The following is a 20701-nucleotide window of genomic DNA, read 5'->3' as shown; positions in this document are numbered from 1 at the left end:
TTCAGCAGTTGCTTTTTCAGTTTAGATTGGCATTAAAGGATAAGGTTTATACTCGAAAAATGAAGGGAGCTATTAATATACAAGAAATTATTTATATATAAATATATATATATATATATACATATAAGTATGTATGCATACACACACATTATATATACATATATATACATATACTATATGCATACATATATACATACATATATATATATATATATATATATATATATATATATATATATATATATATATATATATATATATATATATATATATATATATATATATATATATATACACATACGCACATTTAACTTTACTCAGATCCCACTAAATTCAGCACTCAGTGAATAACGGTTATGGCTATTTCGGGCTTGGAACATTTCTTGATTTTCATACTCGTCGAAAATTCACAATCCTCGAGAACAAACACAAGTTTGCCTTAAAATAAAACAAACTTTCATTTCAGAATGACTGCAACAGCATTAAAATGACGACATATTTTTTGAGCAAATGAAAAAAAAAATTAAATTGATTCTGTGAGCATCTCTATTTACGCTTGAAATGAGAATCAACACTAAGAAAATTAACGTCGTAAACTAAACTCCTAGAAAATATTCTTAAAAATCTCGAGAACTATAATTTTTAGTCAAACATCCCTGACGACTTCAAGAGATGAAAATGAACTCAAGATGTCTCTTGGGGACCTGAAGAAGATTAACAGGCCAGCTTTTTAACGAAGATTTGTCCATCCGTCGAATGAGCAATCATGTCGATTGCTGGTGAAGGACACTTTACATAACCGTTATTATTTTCTTGGAATATATATTACTCATCCCTCTAATGGCTCCCCTAATATTTGGTTTGATGAAGTACTCTTAAGGGAATCACGGCTGCCGATGATGTGAATGTTGGAAATGTTAAAATGTTGAGTTAATCTTTATCACCCGCTATTGTTGTGCTAGCAATGACAGGCTATATTCAGCTTTGCGCACAAATGTCGAAATATCGGTGTCGTCGTGCAAAAGGTTCCAAAAATATTCTGAAATGCACTGCGACTGAGACGTAGCGGAAAAAGCAACCGGTATTACTATTTATAAAAGTTTCTGCGAAATAAGAAGAAAAATATGTTTTTCTATCAGTAAAGCGAACCACTGCAATCACAATTGCGTTATCGACTAGAAGACGCGAAGTTCATGTTGACTGTTCTCGTTACCAAGAAAAGTATGGATATTGAAAAAAAAGATTCATTCAGTTAAGGAGATTTTGATGCCTAACGAAAATCGAAGAACAAAATGCATATGTTTACTGATGTTACATCGCAGCAAACAACACATTATAAACAGAAAAAATCCAACAGCTTCGCTCCATAAAACCCCTTAAACGAACCTGAAAACCTCACTTACCGTTCCTGCGATTCCTGGAAAGAAAAATAAAAAAGGATTAGACAAGGAGATTGAGAGCATAATTCACGTAATAATGAGGACATTTTCACATCAAATATTTTACAAAATAAACGCAAAAATTGAGTATGATTGCCGATACTGGATCAGTCGGTGTTAAGATATAAAAATAATTACAGAATCAAAATATATTACAGTGGCCATAAAAAAACACTAACTTACAAAAGAAACGTGACACATTACAAAGCGACGTTACTGAGAAAATATAGTGATTTACGTTCCTATAAGTAAGATTTCATTTGCTTTTCCTTTTCCGTCACAGAACAATAACATAGAGCATTCGGAAAAATTAACAAGTAAAGAATGCGCCGAAGTTTCTTCGGCGCAATCGAGTTTTCTGTACAGCCGCTACAGCCTATAATCGAGTACACCGAAAATAAATAAATCTATCTTTCGGTGGTCTCGGTATAATGCTGCATGAGCCGCGACCCATGAAACTTTAACCACGGGCCGGTGGTGGCCTATCCTATATCGCTGCCAGGAGCACGATTATGGCTAACTTTAACCCTAAATAAAATAAAAACTACTGAGGCTAGAGGGCTGCAATTTGGTATGTTTGATGATTGGCGGGTGGATGATCAACATAGCAATTTGTCGCCCTCTAGTCTCAGTAGTTTTTAAGATATGAGGACGGACAGGAAAAGTGCGGACCAAATAAAGTGCGGACGGACAGACAAAGCCGGCTCAATAGTGTTCTTTTACAAAAAACTAAAAATGAGAAATTGCTGCTCTGAGAAAGGATGTATATCACAGAAATTCTCGCTTAAGCACAAAATTCAGGTGTCACTAAGTTATTTCATCCCGTACGAAGGTAAAACATTAGGAAAGTTTAAATTACATCTACTATTCATAATTATGTATACACACACACACACACACACATATATATATATATATATATATATATATATATATATATATATATGTATATACTTATATAAAATTATGTCTATATATATATTATAAAATTATGTCTATATATATATATATATATATATATATATATATATATATATATATATATATATATACTATATATGTATATATATGAAAAAACAAAACATACGAATGAACCCAATTTCGAATGAACCCAAAAAAAAAGGTAATAAATTTCCCAGATGATCACAGTGCTCTTCCTCCATTAGTGGTTTCAGCCTCAATGCACACAGGGAGCGAAAGACACAAGGCCAGCCACAGATAAATCATAGTGGCATTGCCTTAATTACGAAAGCCCCCACCCCCACCCCCTCTCTCTACCCGTCCCCCCTCCCCTCCTACTACAGCCGGTCTGACTCCTCGGCCATTACAAAATGACATTAATCGCATTACGGTGATGACATTACACCCTGACATTCATCACTAATCAATTCAAGTGGGAGACTGTGATTCGAATCATTAGAAAATAATAATCATCTTTAGATTTTCAGTGATCTTCGCATTCTTCCAAAAACCATTGGCCATTTGGCTGATTGATGACCGCGGCTCTGCAAACATGGCAGCGGGGATTCGACAGGGGTGGGTTCCATATCTCTTTTCGCTCTTGATATTTCGCTTGAAACAAAAATATTTACCGTTGGACCTGATGGATGATGGCCCAGATGGGTGACAGGTCCAGATCCACTTGGATTCCAAGTTAACGTTGGTTCTATTTTTTGCTAAAAATGTGCTCACTAAAATATCCTGTAACTTCTAATTTAATACTATTTTGGGGGGAATCAGCACTAGGCTTGGCTACTGTATTGTACGAAAGCTTATAGTGTACTTTAAGGAATATACTCTTAAAAATTTTTAATTACCATTTAAATTGTCTAGCATCACTTTACGTATTTATCGTTTTGTTTTTTTGCCAATAAAGCTTATATAACGTTTAAATTTGGAATAACGTTTTATTGAATAACTATTGGCAGTTGCCATTTCTTGCAGAAACTTTAATTCTTCTATCAGTTAAAGACAGATGAATTCCTTATTAATCCAAGTTGAAACTAATTAAGCTTCAGAGGTTATTGGTTCAGGATCAGAGACACCCAAATTGAACAACAGCAATGAAAACATAAACTGATGCTGTCTCTTAAGTGCAAGTAAAAGGCTAAAATCATTTTTTATCATTTCAACTTTTCCATTAATTTTCACCACATTTTTAGGCGAGGAGTTAGAACATTTTTTGTCCTTTTTATCTTGTGTTTTTATTTGAACATTAAAAAACGAAAAAGAATCTGGAAAATTTGGTACGGATTATTGTCTTTCTTCCATTTGCACATTAGGTAGTCTTCAGTACAGGCCACCATTCTTTACGTCATTTAGTTCAATTTAGCTTGTGATCTTTAATGAACGCCGTTTTAATAATAAAACAAAATAATGACCTTAAATCAATGTAAAAATAATCAGTTTTATATACTGTAGCGAGTCTTTTGGACAACCATCAGAGGAGACCACCAAAATCAACATATAGTCACGGTGAATATTTCATCCGTTGATTGCGAATTTTCTATAAAATGCTCCAGAAAGTGTGGAAATGAATAAAGATAACCAAAATAAGCACAATAAATGAATAACGTGAAGAGTGAGCATTTCAATGGAAAAGTCATACTTTCTACGAATTCTCAACATACTCTCCCCCCCGGATACCTCCGTTTTCTCAGAAAATGCCATAAAACGAGCCGTCAGCTTCTTTCCCCACACGGGTCCAAACTTGGGCCTACCAGGGATCCAGGAGAGAGGACCTGTCAACCAAAACCAGGAAGTAGAGCACTCAAGAACGGCACGTTGAGGGTGAGAAGACTTCCTCCTCAGTTAATTACTCCGGAGACCAGTAAATGAGTTTAAAAGTCGAAGCTGACGCGTGGATGGGAAATGAATCCACAATAATCGAAATGTATAATAAAAGATTTGGGATACAAAAGAGTGGATTTATTTATTTATTTCTTTATTTATCAGTTTAATTCGTTTAATTTATTTCATTTATCTACTGGTTTATTTCACTTATCTACTGATTGATTTCATTTTTCTGTTATTTAATTTCATTTATCTATTACTCATTTCATTTATTAAAAGTTAAAGGTTCAACGAAGCCTGGTTTTTACGGAGAGAAAAATGAAGGAAAATGAACCGAACGGAAGAACTATTTTACTCCAAATAATATTAATAATTACATTGATAATTAAATGAATGAAATCTAAAAATAGAGTATTGATATTTGTTTCCCACTTATTCAAATCCTTACGACCAAGTAAGGACCAAGTATCATTCTGGATCCATTCATTGGATTGAATTGAACTGAATACAGAATTTAGGCCAAAGGCCAAGCACTGGGACCAATGAGGTCACTCAGCGCTGAAACGGAAATTGACAGTAAAAGGTTTGAAAAGTGTAACAGGAGGAAAACCTCGCAGTTACACAACGAATCAATTGTCAGGAGATGGAAGAAAGAGAATATGAAAAGAGGTACAGTAAAAGAAACGAAAATGGTTGCAGCTAGGTGCCGAAGGCACGCTGCAAAAAGCCTTAAGTAATGCCTACAATGCACCGCATGAGGTGCACTGACGGCACTAACCCCCAACGGGGACTCATTCACTGGAGAAATTCATAAGACGATACAAGTTCGCAATTATCACACATGATTATCATCATCATGCCAATAACACGCTTGCGCTCAATTGCGGAGAATTTTTTTTTCTCTGTCCGTACTTCCGTGCTTGGGTGTAGCAAATAATTGAAAATGTTAGCTTCCGGAAAGGATGGGAAGAGATAGGAAAACATAAAGATAAAAATTTCAACGTAAAAATAAATGACAGCAAAAAGTAAAGTAAAAAAAAATTCCATTGGGTTTTCTGGGGTGAAACGGTGACAGCAGAGGACGATTAGAAAATCTAAATAACTATGTCACAGACATATCTAAAATGAAAAAAAGACCAACCAAGTTTTAATATGGTATCTGTATCAGTGCAACATAAACAACATCATGCTGAAACGTTCGTCTGATCTGATTTGTGTTTAGTAAAGTCCTAAAAGAATAATTAATTCAGGGATTGTTTGACTCGAATGACACGTTATTCAACTGTAATTTGAGTTTTTTGAGGTTGCTGCTTAAATTCCCTCATACGGCTTGAATAATTCCTTTTTATTGATAGCAAAAACTAAATTTATTTGTGCATATATAATATATATATATATATATATATATATATATATATATATATATATATATATATATATATATATATCAAATAATATATATAACAGAAATATCTGAAAAGACCTGGGTTCGATCTGATGTGAGTCAGAAATTTATATATGCATATATATATATGTGTGTTTTATTACCTGACCGGTTTCGATTTTACAGGTCAAAGATGAATGGTTTGATATATAAATTTATATATATATACATACACAAGAATAACACAGGCAAGATATATGGATGTGTACATACACAAGAATAACCAACACGAGAAAAACGGAGAGGGAAGGATGCAGTAACAATAGGAAAGGATAATGAAGAAAAATAGCCTCCCATAAATAATTTAGAGGTATGGAGGGGGAGCTAAAACAGTAAAATTCAATTAGGCCGTAACACTCTAAACATACGGATTCCATGAATCTCGGAAGGGAAGAATCGCCCCCCCTCAAAAAAAAAAGAGAAAATGGAAAAACCTCCCATTCAGAATGGAAATTATTTTCGACTGAGCTGACATTTATAGCTACGAATCCTTCGGAAGAGAAAAGTCGCTGGTTTGAACTAACGATCTCTGTGTCGCTTGATCAAGCGTCACAGTATTCTGGCTTTTAATTATCATTAGCTCTTGCCCAGAATGCTAGAGCAGGCGTTGGATGCGTAGCTTTTCTGCGGCAAAAAATGAGCAGAAAATTAAATATATTTTTTCCATCATTTCTCATTTGAGGTTATATTCAAAGTCTCTCGTGCTAATGCTCATTATGAGTACTGATTATTAATCTTTGTTTGAAAGGATTAATTCTTCAGTAAGAAGCGAAAAACTAGATTACGGAAAAAAAAGGAAAACAAAAATGTGAAAAACCTGATTTCAGGCTTAATGACATGTGACAGCAAACGAAAGCCAAAGAATTAAAGTGGGTAAAAAGAAAGATAGATAAGAAATATTAAAAGTATTTGGAGAACCAAAAAACATAATTTCTAATATACTGCACATGAGCAAAAAGAACAGTATTGGTGACAGTGCTTTTGAATTATCATGAGATATATATATATATTTATATATAGGATATATATATATATATATATATATATATATATATATATATATATATATATATATATATATATATATATATACATATATATATATATATATATATATATATATATATATATATATATATATATATATTGTCGATCACCACTGGAATGGTGATAAAGTTCTCAAAAGCGCCCAGTTAGCCTACATTTCTAATATTTTCATATTGTATTACCTAACAGAAAATTGTCAGGATATGGACTTTTTTCCACAATTATTATTATTATTATTATTATTATTATTATTATTATTATTATTATTATTATTATTATTATTATTATTATTATTATTATTATCAAAAGATGTAGGTTGCGTGCAAATACAAAAACACGGTGCTTAAAAGTTATAAGTTGAGAGAGAGAGAGAGAGAGAGAGAGAGAGAGAGAGAGAGAGAGAGAGAGAGAGAGAGAGAGACGAGGGTGTTACTGGATACTGAAGACAAACAAACACAACCACAATTAATAAAAACGAAATGGAAAGTAGTCAATCCAATAACAAGACACTCTCTAGGATTTCACAAAGAAGGCCAATGGAATGGAGCAGGTATAGCTCAGTCCACTCATTCGTCCAAAAACTGACGGAAACGAGAATTCAAACGAAGAAGTAGAAGAAAAAAGTGGGGAGATAACCATGAGGGAAGAAAACGTGAAAATGAGAAGATCGTAGACAATAAAAAAACGGAAGATGAGAGTAAATTCCAAGACAAGCAAGTTAATCATTTTAGAAATGTGTCTAAAAAACAGCGAGTCACAATCCTAGTGCAATTGGCAGGACATGCAAAATGGAGAGTCCTACGTTCAAAATCGGCTTTAGTAATTAACGCCAGAGAATAAGTAATTTGGGGAACGGGAATTTTTGGGGGGCAGAAGACAAGCAATCTCAAAAATGAGAGTATCAAGTTTCGTGAATAAGAAATAACGCCTGAGAAACGGAATTGCAATTACGCGGCAAGCAATTTTGATTGCAGGGAGCGGAAACTTTGCTAACCAGAAAATATGACTGGAGTTTATGAATTTAGAAGGAGAGCACCCGACCTAAGACAGCTGCGAATCCAGCTGGAATAATGAAGCCTGTATCCTATTTCTATTTTTCTTTTTTTACTTTAAAGAATTAACTATTTTTTACTTTAAAGAATCGAGTGTTTTTTTTTACTTTACCGACTCCATATTTTTTGTAAGATCCTTACTCCACAGGAAGTTATAGAATCGTTTCTTAAAGAAACAAGTAAAAAATGCACCAAAGTTTCTTCGGCACAATCGAGTTTTCTATACATCGTATAATCAGGTCCACCAAAAATAGATCTATCTTTCTGTGGTCTCAGTATAATGCTGTATGAGCCGCGGCCCATGAAAATTTAACCACGGGCCGATGGTGGCCTACCCTATATCGTTGCCAGATACACGGTTATGGCTAACTTTAATCTTAAATAAAATAAAAACTACTGAGGCTAGAGGGCTGCAATTTGGTATGTTTGATGACTGGAGGGTGGATGATCAACATATCAATTTGCAGCCCTCTAGCCTCAGTGGTTTGTTAAGATCAGAGGGCGGACGGACAGACCAACCCGGCACAATAGTTTTCTTTTACAGAAAACTAAAAAGGAAATCTCAGAAAACACTAAAGTTCAGAGCTTGGCAGTAGTGGAAAAGAAAGTTAGCGAACTGAACAATCTCACTGTTCTTGAGTTACACAAACAAATTAGCAGAAAGTGTGACCAGGCTGAGCCTGTTTGTATACCTCTTTTACGAGACCACTGAGCTGATTAACAGCCTCAACAGGGCAGGACAGAGACAGTTCTTTGAGTCTTTGAGAAAAGTGGCTAAGAACCAATTGGTTACTAGCAACGGGATTAAACAGCTTATTTGGAATCCGAACCACATTATAGAGAAATGAATTTCCAAACCAGAAGTAATGCTCCAAATAGGGATCAGCCGGCATCATAAAACTGAGTGGTTCTTGGAAGGCAGGCTGTCCTTCGCCTCAACAGAACAGCGACAGAGACAGTTCTTTGAGTCTTTGAGAAGAAGGAGCTAAGGAAACGGTAAGAGTAACTGCCGTAAATTAAACGAATTGCCTTTGGATCAATTCTGTTGACAATAAAGACAATGAATACTTCCAAACGTGAGAGTAATGCTTCAAATAGGGACGGAGAGGGCCTTATAAAACTTGTGTCAATAAGTGAACTGTTGTTGGGGAAAGGGAAATGTCTGTAGAGCTAAAGAACAAATACACTACTGCAAACATATATATATATACACATATATATATATATATATATATATATATATATATATATATATGTATATATATATATATATATATATAGTATATATGTATATGTGTGTGTGTATATGTATTTATATGTATAGATATAAATTATTATAATTAAAGAACAAATATATATTATGCAAACACAACACACAGGACACACACACGTATTTATACATATGGTTATGTATATATATATATATATATATATATATATATATATATATATATATATATTATATATATGTGTGTGTATGTATGTATATATACATACATATGTATATACTGTACACACCAAGAATAATTTCCAATTTAAAATACACACACACACACACATATATATATATATATATATATATATATATATATATATATATATATATATATATATATATATATATATATATATATATATATATATATATATATATATATATATATATATGACATTGTTTACATTCACAAATATTTAGTCACAAATGTCGTTTAGTATCCAATTTCTTACATCTCGGGAATGATTTGCACCCAATGAGAATTATAACTGAAAGCTGTGACCACTTAGCTCTCTTGATAGCTCAGTGGTCAAAGGTCACTGTACGTCATTGTTTGCCAAACCAGACGGCAGTTCGAATCCCAATGGAAGTGAAGTACTGTCAATTATAATTCCCTTGGGTGTTTAGTTATTCCCTGAAGTATAGTGAAACTGATATTGAACGGCATCTGTGAATATATATATATATATATATATATATATATATATATATATATATATATATATATATATATATTATATATATAATATATGTATATATAAGTATATATATACAGTACATATATATATAATTTAATATATATATTATACATATAATATATATATGTATATATGTATATATACATATATAAATTATATACTTATATAAAATCATACACAACAAATGGCCAACAAATGTTCGTTATTAGCGTCTACATGAGCTGTTTTTACCAGTTCTGAATACAGAAATGTTATATTTGTACTATTTTTATCAGCAATTTGAAGAGGATCAGTTTTCATCTACCATTTATCAATATTTTTTACAACCATAATCGAAGTCTGACGTCATAACATTGTCGCTAAGGGTAAACTTCTTCATTAATAGCGCCATTTTAATCTATGGAGGAGAATCATTCAGTTTGATTTTCGTCAAAGCGCCTGTGCGTTGGAGAAACAGATAATAAATATGAAGATATTTAATTGCCAAGAAGTAATGGAGGTATTAAGAAGCACTCGCGACGATTTAGAGTAATGACATTAATCCATAATGAAATTATTGAAATAACCAGCAATTAAGTGTTGAGAGAGAGAGAGAGAGAGAGAGAATGTTCTAAGATAAATCACTTAAACATTTCCTGAAAAATTATACATTCAGTTCTGCATCGTAATTTAGTCAGTTCATCTTATTTGTTTAATAATAATAATAATAATAATAATAATAATAATAATAATAATAATAATAATAATAATAATAATAATAATAATAATATAAGAAGGAAGTAGACTCTCTTATAGAGAAACCCTGTTAAACAGGATGGCTGCACAATTTGAGTTAATTTTGTACTGAGCACTCTCAGTCTTCCTTATAATTCTTTTCTCTTCCACGATGATAATAATAATAATAATAATAATAATAATAATAATAATAATAATATAATAATAAGTGGGTCGGCTAGTGGGCAAATTTCGTCGTCAACCCACGACCAATCAAAATTCAGCCCACTAACCGACCCACCAACTGTAAACCACACCGTCTTCTATATTTACATGCGCATTATGTATCTCAATAATAATAATAATAATAATAATAATAATAATAATAATAATAATGGGGCCACAATACTTTTTTCTATATTCCGTGCGTCTCTGCATCATTCACACTTAGAGGAATATCGGACCTAAGGCTTCCTCAATCACGCGAGGAGTATTATGTGTTACCATCTGGACTTGTTATCGCGTACTCTTCAAAGTTCTGGGAGAATCATCTCTCAGCAAGTTAACAAAGCAACAGGAAAGATGAATTGCCAATTAAGTTGAATGGTTGATACCTCGAGACTTATGAACTTGCCTCTGGATGGATATTGTTCCAATGGTAAGGAATCTGCTATGATGCAGTGAAGAACTAAATCTTAGCTGTGTGTGTGTATACATATATATATATATATATATATATATATATATATATATATATATATATATATATATATATATATATATATATATATGTGTGTGTATGTGTGTGTGTGTGTATACCTTTCATTACAACCAGCAAAACTTGTAGACTAACAGTTAGTTCTTAATGGTTTCGGCTTTATTTCTAGAGCCGAAACTGGTAAGGATTTACACCGTTTTCATTTTTCCTAACGGTAACGGGAGCTATATAAATCACATGTATACACACACACAGATATATATATAATGCAATGTAGTGGTTGTTCTTGCACAGTGTCAAGTTAAATATTCACTTGGACGTCTCTGAAGAACCTCACTTGGCAAATAGTGAAGCTGTTATAGTAAACTCTCTCTCTCTCTCTCTCTCTCTCTCTCTCTCTCTCTCTCTCTCTCTCTCTCTCTCTCTCACTAAAATGTTGAAATTCAAATAATAGGATAGAAACGTTACTGATACCTTTTTCTTTAACTTTAAGTTTTTAGCATTTGACTCCTCCAGTTCAGTTTGCTTCAAAGGTCATATAAGCTTGTATACACTGGATAACCAATCATTTTAAATCTAATATAAATATAAAATTACTTTGGTTGACTATATACTAGATAATATCATAAGCCTGCCAGGTAGCAAAATATTACGTTTTCTGGTCAGCATAATGTTTGAGAACCATTTACCTTTCTTATCCCAACTCCTTCAACCTTGGTTCTTCCTTTCCGTAAGCAAATTCCTTTTCTAATTCTAAAAGTTAAAGAAAAAGCTGTCACTAACGTTTCTGTCCTATTATTTGAATTTCAAAATTTTAGTGAGAGTGAGAGAGAGTTTACTATGGCAGCTTCACCATTTGACAAGTGCAGTTCTTCAGAGACGTCCATGTGAATATTTAACTTGACGCTGTGCAAAAACAAGCACTCCATTACTGAATGCACAAACCGTCCATGTTGACCCTTCATTTTCACAGGTTGCCGATCTTGTCTTACAATTCTCGTCTCCTTGTATTTTGCATCAACAACACACTCCATGTTTTAGATTTAGGCCCCAGGGATTGATTTTATGACGTTTAGGCTGTCAACCCATTCACTGGGGGCACTTTTGGCCACCTATTGCCTAAGATTGTGAAAAGAGGGAACTGGAGTTGTTGGACAGCAAGATAAAGAGGTCCAGAAATAAACAAGGTGCAGTACAAAGATCTAAAGGGCGAACTGACAGAAACTACCAAAGTTACATTACGAAATAATAGCAAGAGAGACTGGTTTGCAAGACTAAAGAAAGGAAGCAGGAACGGCGGTAAAGTAAAAGGCTAAAAACTTGGAGCAGCTATGTCCACAAGGAACGCTGCAACTACCCTTTAGTAATGCCTACAGTGAAAACACTAACTCCCTACATTATTATTATTATTATTATTATATTTCAGTAGATGAAATCTTCTCGCAGGGAACAAATACACAGGGGCCACTGGTTGAAATTCAAGCTTCCGAAGAATGTTGGTTTCAACCTCCCACCGCATACCCCAAACTGCAGCAGTAACTGATCATGATACAGAGCCAGTGATTTTCATCGCCCTGGGGAGACGCGAACTCGCGACATCTGAGTGGCATACCACGACACTAACCACTACACCAGCGGACCAGTAAACCACAGGGAGTTTGGATATCAAACAGTAGCAAAGAAAATAAAATGATAAGACATGTTTTAGAAGTAATATTGTTCAATGCTATTCGTGACATTTCAGATATTGTGACTCTGTCACATTATTCGCACCGTCTGGCATTATCATCCCAAGAAAGAGAAGAAAGATAACAAACCAATATGAATAACTCGGGAATGGAATAACTCGGGTTACAGTTCTGAGTCATTTCTTCAAGGTGCCATTACTATGTTTTAATTCTGTAAGCTTGATTTTGAGTAAAAAAAGAAAAAAAAAGTTCAGTTAATACATATTAGCTTATAATTACAACATCGTAGTGTGATCAGTAGATTACTCGGCTATTCAGCTCCCTACCTCATCCTTAAAATATTTCCTGAGAGCAAGAGGGCTTTCCTCCATAGTGAGATTTAAAGTGCAATTCTCGAAGAGTTCGGTTCAGTTAATAAAAGTTGTGATGTTTTATTGAAAGTTTAAATAACTGATTTTCTAGGTTAGTACAAAGCCCTCTTTTACTAAACGAGATTTAACGTATTTTCCAGGTTTCGTTGTGTCTTTATACCTAATAGTATATGGTATGAATAGGTTTACTCGCGCCTCAAAATTCTGACGTTAAAAATTCTTTATGTCACAATGAAAATAACATTGTAAAAATTATCTTTACATGCTTAATGATGTAAATGGAAAAGAGGCCCAGAAAATAAGCGATGCCAGTTCATAGCAGTTTGGACATTTAAGTATTTTCAGCACCGAATTTATAAATGAGTTTTCAGAAAGGCGAAGGCTAAATCGCGATCAGGAATAGATTCAAAACTGAAATAAAAAAATGTTTCACTTCATCACGAAAGCTATTCTGTTATGTTCTATACAGGAACTAGTCACAGGAGTTGTCGCTACATAATACAAGCCTGAGCAAAATAAAAATGAACATATTTCTATCACATGAAAAATTCCCCGCAACATGAAAATGAACGTCATTCAGAGGTCAGATCGACTTCGTCGGGAAATTGAAATATTTTTTTTCAAACGGGAAACGAAATGGCATCGAGAAATAGGAATAATATATATATATACATTATATATATATATATATATATATATATATATATATATATATATATATATATATATATATATATATTATATACATACATACATGCATATATAATTAATAATGACCTGAAAAGGAAAATATTATATAACATGCAAATAATGCCTTTCGGAAATGAGAAAGCAGTCACCAGGATATGATAATATCCAACAATTCATTAAAAAAAAAAAAAGCCTCCAATGGCTAGGATGGTATCAATGTGAACTCCTATATAGAGGATGGCAGATTTGAGTCTTCCGTGGCAAAAAAAAAAAAAAACACACACACACAGAAAAGAGAACATTAAGATTTGGGAGGTCATTACTCCGGTGTGCAAGGCAAGAAATTGAATTCTCTCCTCTCAAGTCAGTCCCAAGCTCATGTGAAAAAATAAAAAGTTATGGATATAGTTTAAGGCCCTCTTTTGTACAAAGCCAATAGATGGCAAAGGTCTAAGATTTAGACAAATAAATAAAAAGTGAAAAAGGAACAGCAAAAGAAAAAACATCCCACAACAGGGAAGCGAATGTCGGGAAATTACAGATCAACCAAGACAAAACAAAACAAAACACAGAATTGTCAGAGCACACGAATGCTGCTGGGAATTTACAAAGCAAGTTTAAATTAAAAAAAAAAGGAAATAACCTACACTATGAAGCCAAATCACGCTCAGAATGAAAAAAAAAAACAATCGTCAAGATAAGAAAATATCTGTCAATATGAAATGGGATGTAATCAGTAAGTGATGAAGATCACATAAATATCTCACATTATAAACATAAAATCTAGTCCAGAAAGGAGAAGAGAATATCAAAACAACAAAATATCCCACAAAATTAGAAAGAAATTGTATCCAGGAGAGAATAATTGGCACTAAAAAAATTCATAAAGATAGAAATAAATTTAATTTTGTTAAGAAATGAAAAGTATTATCATGACAACAATATGCAGGCACTAGTTTACAGAGCCATATCCCGTAAGAAAACACAATATGAACAGTGGAATATTCCTTTATGTGGACAAACCACTTCCTACCCAACATATCCGAATTGTACGCTCTTCTCAGCAGCTTATCATCACCCATTCTTTCCACATGACCTAACCATGAAACCACTCTGCTCCATCACTTTCCCCTACTCAAGATCTTTCACCACTCCAAAATATGTCCACCTTCTAACCACTTCACATTTTGTTATACCGCAAATACTACGTAAACAATCAACTTTACACTGTCTACTTTGTTTCATGTACATTCAACATCCACACATCACTTCCATAGCGGACACTTGACACAACAACCCTTCCATACATACCAATATATATATATATATATATATATATATATATATATATATATATATATATATATATATATATATATATATATATATATATATATATATATATATATATATATATATATATATATATATATATATATATATATATATATATATATATATATATATCTTCATGAACAGTTACTCCATAACAATAACGCTGCCACAGTACAGCCAGCATCTCATGATTTATAGTAGTACCCAAGTTCTTAAGTTCCCTTGCGTATAGCACTTTAATGTTCTTAAGAGTGTTTCGGTGTTCGGTTTCACGCAACACAATACAGCTTTCGTCTTTGGCTAACTGTTTATTTATAAATGCTCATATTCTAAGATCATTTTCGTTGCCTCAAAGGTAAATTCAGCTGATATCAACGACTTGTTTTCGATAATTTACTCTATTTTTTTTTATTTAACTGCAAATTAAACTGCTGAGCCAAATGAATTGTCTATTTTATTTTCTTCCACAGACGAGCAATTTTTTTTTTATCTTATCATTAATTCAAAATATTTTAGCGTGTCCCCGCTTAATTTCAACCGCAATGTGGCCACACATGTACACTCTCTCTCTCTCTCTCTCTCTCTCTCTCTCTCTCTCTCTCACACACAATCTCTAATGATATCTAGAGTCGGTTTTTCTTAATATTCCACACTTTGCTTCCACCTGTTTCCACTCTCGCAAAAACCCTCTGACTGATCAGTAACTCGACCTCAATTCAACTTCGCGGAAAAATCGATGTTTGTGAGCAAACGTATCTCATATCAGATTAGTTTTCTTCTTACCCATCGGATGAGAACCTCTGGTCCAACTCCTTTGCCTTCAGCGGAAGATTTTTGTTTCTAATTTATTTTCTAGGAAGTTTTCCAGTGCGAGTGTGGAAAGCCTAAGAAACGTTTATTAAAAAGCAAATACAGTTGACCGTTTTCGTAACTTTCAATTTCGATCAATGTGAAGAACACATTATAGGCGTCAACGTAAAGAGGCGCGCGTTCAGTAGGTTAATGATAAAGAGGAAATGATAAGGAATAATGGAGAAGCAAAAAGCATAAATAAGATAAACAGTTGTTTGGTAATGTAGACATTCTTGGAAATAAGAATTTACAGAAACGGCTTTATTTACCCGTCGTACGTGGTTCTCGCCTATGTTATATAGATAAATATAGTCTTAAAGAGGTATTGGCAAGAGGCGATTACGCAACTTCATTAATGAAAGAAATTCGTGAAGATTAATGAGAAAAAACTATTTTTAAAGTTTCACTAACCATTTCTTTTATGATTTAGAACCCAATCTTTCTCTTGAAATCAATTCTCACATTTTTTTTTTTTTTTTTAATATTCGCCCCCATTTCCATGTAAGGTCTCCCTGGTTATTTAGCTTTACAGTCGCTTAATCAGACAAGTTTAGAAGTCTGGTTTGGATAACGTATGCTTTGTGCTAAAACGGTTCTTGCCTTTAAGGGTTCCAATAGCTAAGATGCCTGATGTGGACCCCTGGGCTCGTTATCATCCAATAGACGACGTCGTTGCAACAACGTCTAGTTCAGTGACATCGAAGTATTAGCGAAAAAAATTGCACGCTCATTAAGAAACGAGTGTTCTTCGCAGTAGCCAATGAACGAGTGAAACTTATCCTTTGAGAAGCACAGCGCATCCACAGTTGTGTAAAATTTAAACCCATTGAGACGTGTCATTTTTTACATTTCATCACAGTAGTACAATGTATTATAGCCCAAAATTTACAATACATTTACAGTGTTGCTTAAATGACATACTGAATAATAACTCTACCGATAACATTAGCAATTACACATCTACAGCTGTGTAAGATCTAAACCCCTTTAGGCGTGTAAGTTTTTTACCTTTCATCACAGTAGTACAATGTATTACAGCCCAAAATTTACAATACACTTACAATGTTACTTGAATGAAATATTATTAGAATAATATCTCCATCGGTAACGTTAGCAATTACTCTCTCCAGACATCAGTTTTACATCTTGGCTATCAGAGTCAGAGTCTTATGATGCTGTAAGAGTAAAGAGCAAACTGGACAACAAAGGAAAACTGAAACAAGTGAAATATATAGTACGTGCAAATAGAAATAAGAAAGAAAAAAATTCGCCAGACAGATCAACGAATTCACTGAAAACTCAAAAATTTCGAGGAAAAGCCTTTTTTTTAACGGTTACTCGAATAATACAAATATAAAGATACAAATCTGATAGATTGTCGCAGAGAATAACTAATTATTAGTCTGGACCCTTTTGGAGTTTTTATTGTCTTGCATTCCTCCTGACTTTTTGTGATAATTTTATTTTGCTGTAGAATTTTGCCGGCTTTACAAATGCTGGCAATATTCATCTGTCAAAAATTCGCCTACAAAACCTCACGCATTTTTTTCGGATAAGAAAAAGATATAAAAGAATGTTCACAAAAAGTTATTTCCGTGTCTAAGCACATGACAAACACACGCAAGCTTTTTCATTTGTCTCTCTCTCTCTCTCTCTCTCTCTCTCTCTCTCTCTCTCTCTCTCTCTTCCCATTCTGAAAATCATTTAATAAATCTTGATTCTGAGAGGACAGAAATCGCAATAATGATTTGGGATTGTAAGGGTAAATGCAAATGAGAGAGAGAGAGAGAGAGAGAGAGAGAGAGAGAGAGAGAGAGAGAGAGATGAGGAAACTTTACTAACCCAACAATTTAGTACTTAAGTATGAAAGGCCCATTAACGAACGAAGTTTTAAAGAAATTAACCAAGTACCTGTGTTTTCTTACATACAGCAATGATTATTGTTCTTGAGAGAGAGAGAGAGAGAGAGAGAGAGAGAGAGAGAGAGAGAGAGAGAGAGAGAGAGAGAGAGAGAGATTAAACTAACCCTTAACTCATTACGACACGAAACCAATATAACTTCATTAGTAGAATTTGCGCCAAAATTATTTTGATTTAGTGATATCCTGAGAGAATATAATTAGGCCCTGTCAATAAAGAGCATTAATTAAAAGATAATTGAATATAAAATGAATTCATAGTCACAAGTCAATGAATATTGATGACCCAAATAATTTTCATAATTCCGAATTGCTGAGCAAATCCTGACGTTTAATCCAGCCCAAGGCAGGAAATGTTGGGTAATTGTTGCCCTGATATTTAGGCCGTCCCGCTAGGCATCAACCCAGCCGCCCCCTCCCTCCCCTTCCCCTTCCCAACGGAAACCGCCCCCTCCCCCTTTTCCTTCAAGTATTCCTTTGGCTTCTGACATCGTTATTATGAAGCTGAGTGGAATCCTTTCAGTTTCCCTTCTCTCTTTGGCCTCAAGGACTTTCGTAGAAAAAAAAAAAAGTGAAATTTCAAAATCATTATGCCGAGATAATCGAGGTAAAAAACACCTCTGTCACGGTTTAGAAATTGTTAAATTTTGAAGGCGTAATTTCAAAACCATTATTAAAAGAAGTCAGGGTTAAAAAAAAACACCAACATTTTGGTCAGTATTTTACAGACGTTAAATTTCAAAGTTAAATCTTAAAATCATTATAACAGGGTAATCAGGGTAAAATTCAAATGTCTGTCATTATTTGGCAGTTGTTAAATTTCAAGGTGAAATTTCAAAATCATCATAGCATGAAATTCACGGTAAAGAAAAAACCAGCCCTGTCAGTATTTTGCAAACGTTAGATTTCCAAGTGAAATTTCAAAATCATTATACAGGATAATCAAGGAAAAAAATATCTGTCAGTATTTTGGAGATGATAAATTTTGAAGGTGCGATTTCAAAATCCTTATTGCAAGAAAATCATTGTAGAAAAGCCACCATCTCAGTCAGTATTTTGCAAATTTTAGATTTCAGTGTTAAACTTCAAAATCATTAACGCAAGAAAATCATTGTTAAAAACCAACTCTGTCAGTATTTTGCAGGTGTTAAAAGTGAAATTTCAAAATCGTCATTACATGAGAATCATCGTAAAAACAAAAACTAGATCTGTCAGTATTTTGTAAAAGTTAAATTTTTAAGGTGCAATTTCATAATCATCATAATATGAGAATCATCATATAAAAAAAACACTATTTCTGTCCGTATTTTGCAGCCTTGAGCTTTCAAGATGAAATTTCAAAATCATCATATCAAGATAATCAGGGTAGAAAAAATCCCCTTCAGTATTTTGTAAACAAAATTTCTAACACTTTCCCCAAGCACCAACGTTTTATTTTCCATCTCAGCGTAATCAGGGCGCGCAACTATCAGCAGAAAGTGTACGTATGGAATGGAATATAGAATTTTGGCCCAAGGCCAAGCGCTGGGACCTATGAAGTCATTCAACGCTGAAAGGGTAATTGAGAGTAGAAAGGTTTGAAAGGTGTAACAGGAAGAAAACCTCGCAGTTGCACTGTGAAACAAGTGTTAGGAGAGGGTGGAAAATAAGATGAAAGAAAGAGAATATGAACGGAGGTACAGTTAAAGGAATGAAAGGGGTTACAGCTAGGGGCCGAAGGCACGCTGCAAAGAACCTTAAGTAATGCCTACAGTGCACCGCATGCGGTGCACTGACAACACTACGCTCCCACGGGGGAAGTGTACCTACATCCGCGTCAAGATCTGCTTATTTTCTCATTTCCCAGACACTCTACCCGACCTCCCAGAATAAACATGCTTTGTAATGTTACCTAGGACTCTGTGCTTTGTCCCGGGAAATGTCGTCATCACCGCCTAAAGAGCGCGGAATAAAAACGGAGAAGTGGTAAGACGATGATTTTCTACCCGGACGCCTCGATGCTGAACTCTGAAAATGGTTCGGTGATTGGATTACATGGAACAGCGCAAGGAAGGGCGCCAGTAGGCGTGGTTTACGTATATCTGTCTGTCTGTCTATCTATCTATCTATCTATATATATATATATATATATATATATATATATATATATATATATATATATATATATATACATACATATAATATCTATATATATATATATATATACATATATATATATCTATATATATATATATATATATAATATGTATGTTTATCTCTCTATCTATATATCTCACTTTGCAGACATTATATCAAAATTTTTTTGTTAACAAATAGAAAAATCTAACTAGGATGAACTCTATCTACGTATTAAACAATTTTTACTACCTCTACATCGACCACTACAAATAATAATAATAATAATAATAATAATAATAATAATAATAATAATAATAATAATAATAAATGAAGGAAGATGCATCTCTGAACCCTTTGCCGTAAACCAACAGCCCTAATAGACATGAAGGAAAAAAAAAAAATAATAATAATAATAATAATAATATATTGCCGTGCAATACTTTCCCAGGTCGAATATGAAAAAAATTATTTATCAGGATCATTGTCATCACAGTTATCGCAAGTTAAAACTAGTCCCTTTCTAAAAGAAATCCTCAACAAACTAAGA

General features: G+C 33.5%; 1 protein-coding gene across 2 annotated transcripts in view; it reads right to left on the bottom strand.

The window, feature by feature from the left end:
- The window catches only part of LOC136829387 (endothelin-converting enzyme homolog), a 620087-nt gene that overhangs the window by 509344 nt on the left and 90042 nt on the right, over positions 1-20701 (bottom strand). For both annotated transcript variants that reach the window (XM_067087871.1, XM_067087872.1), the window contains exon 2: positions 1404-1417. The gene's annotated coding sequence lies outside the window, so the exon portion shown is untranslated. The remainder of the gene's footprint in view (positions 1-1403; positions 1418-20701) is intronic.

Source organism: Macrobrachium rosenbergii, chromosome 44 (genome assembly GCF_040412425.1).
Source record: "Macrobrachium rosenbergii isolate ZJJX-2024 chromosome 44, ASM4041242v1, whole genome shotgun sequence".
In the NCBI taxonomy this organism is placed as follows: Eukaryota; Metazoa; Arthropoda; class Malacostraca; order Decapoda; family Palaemonidae; genus Macrobrachium; species Macrobrachium rosenbergii.
Note: the sequence above shows the minus strand (reverse complement) of the source record. Positions and strands in the feature narration are given on the sequence as shown.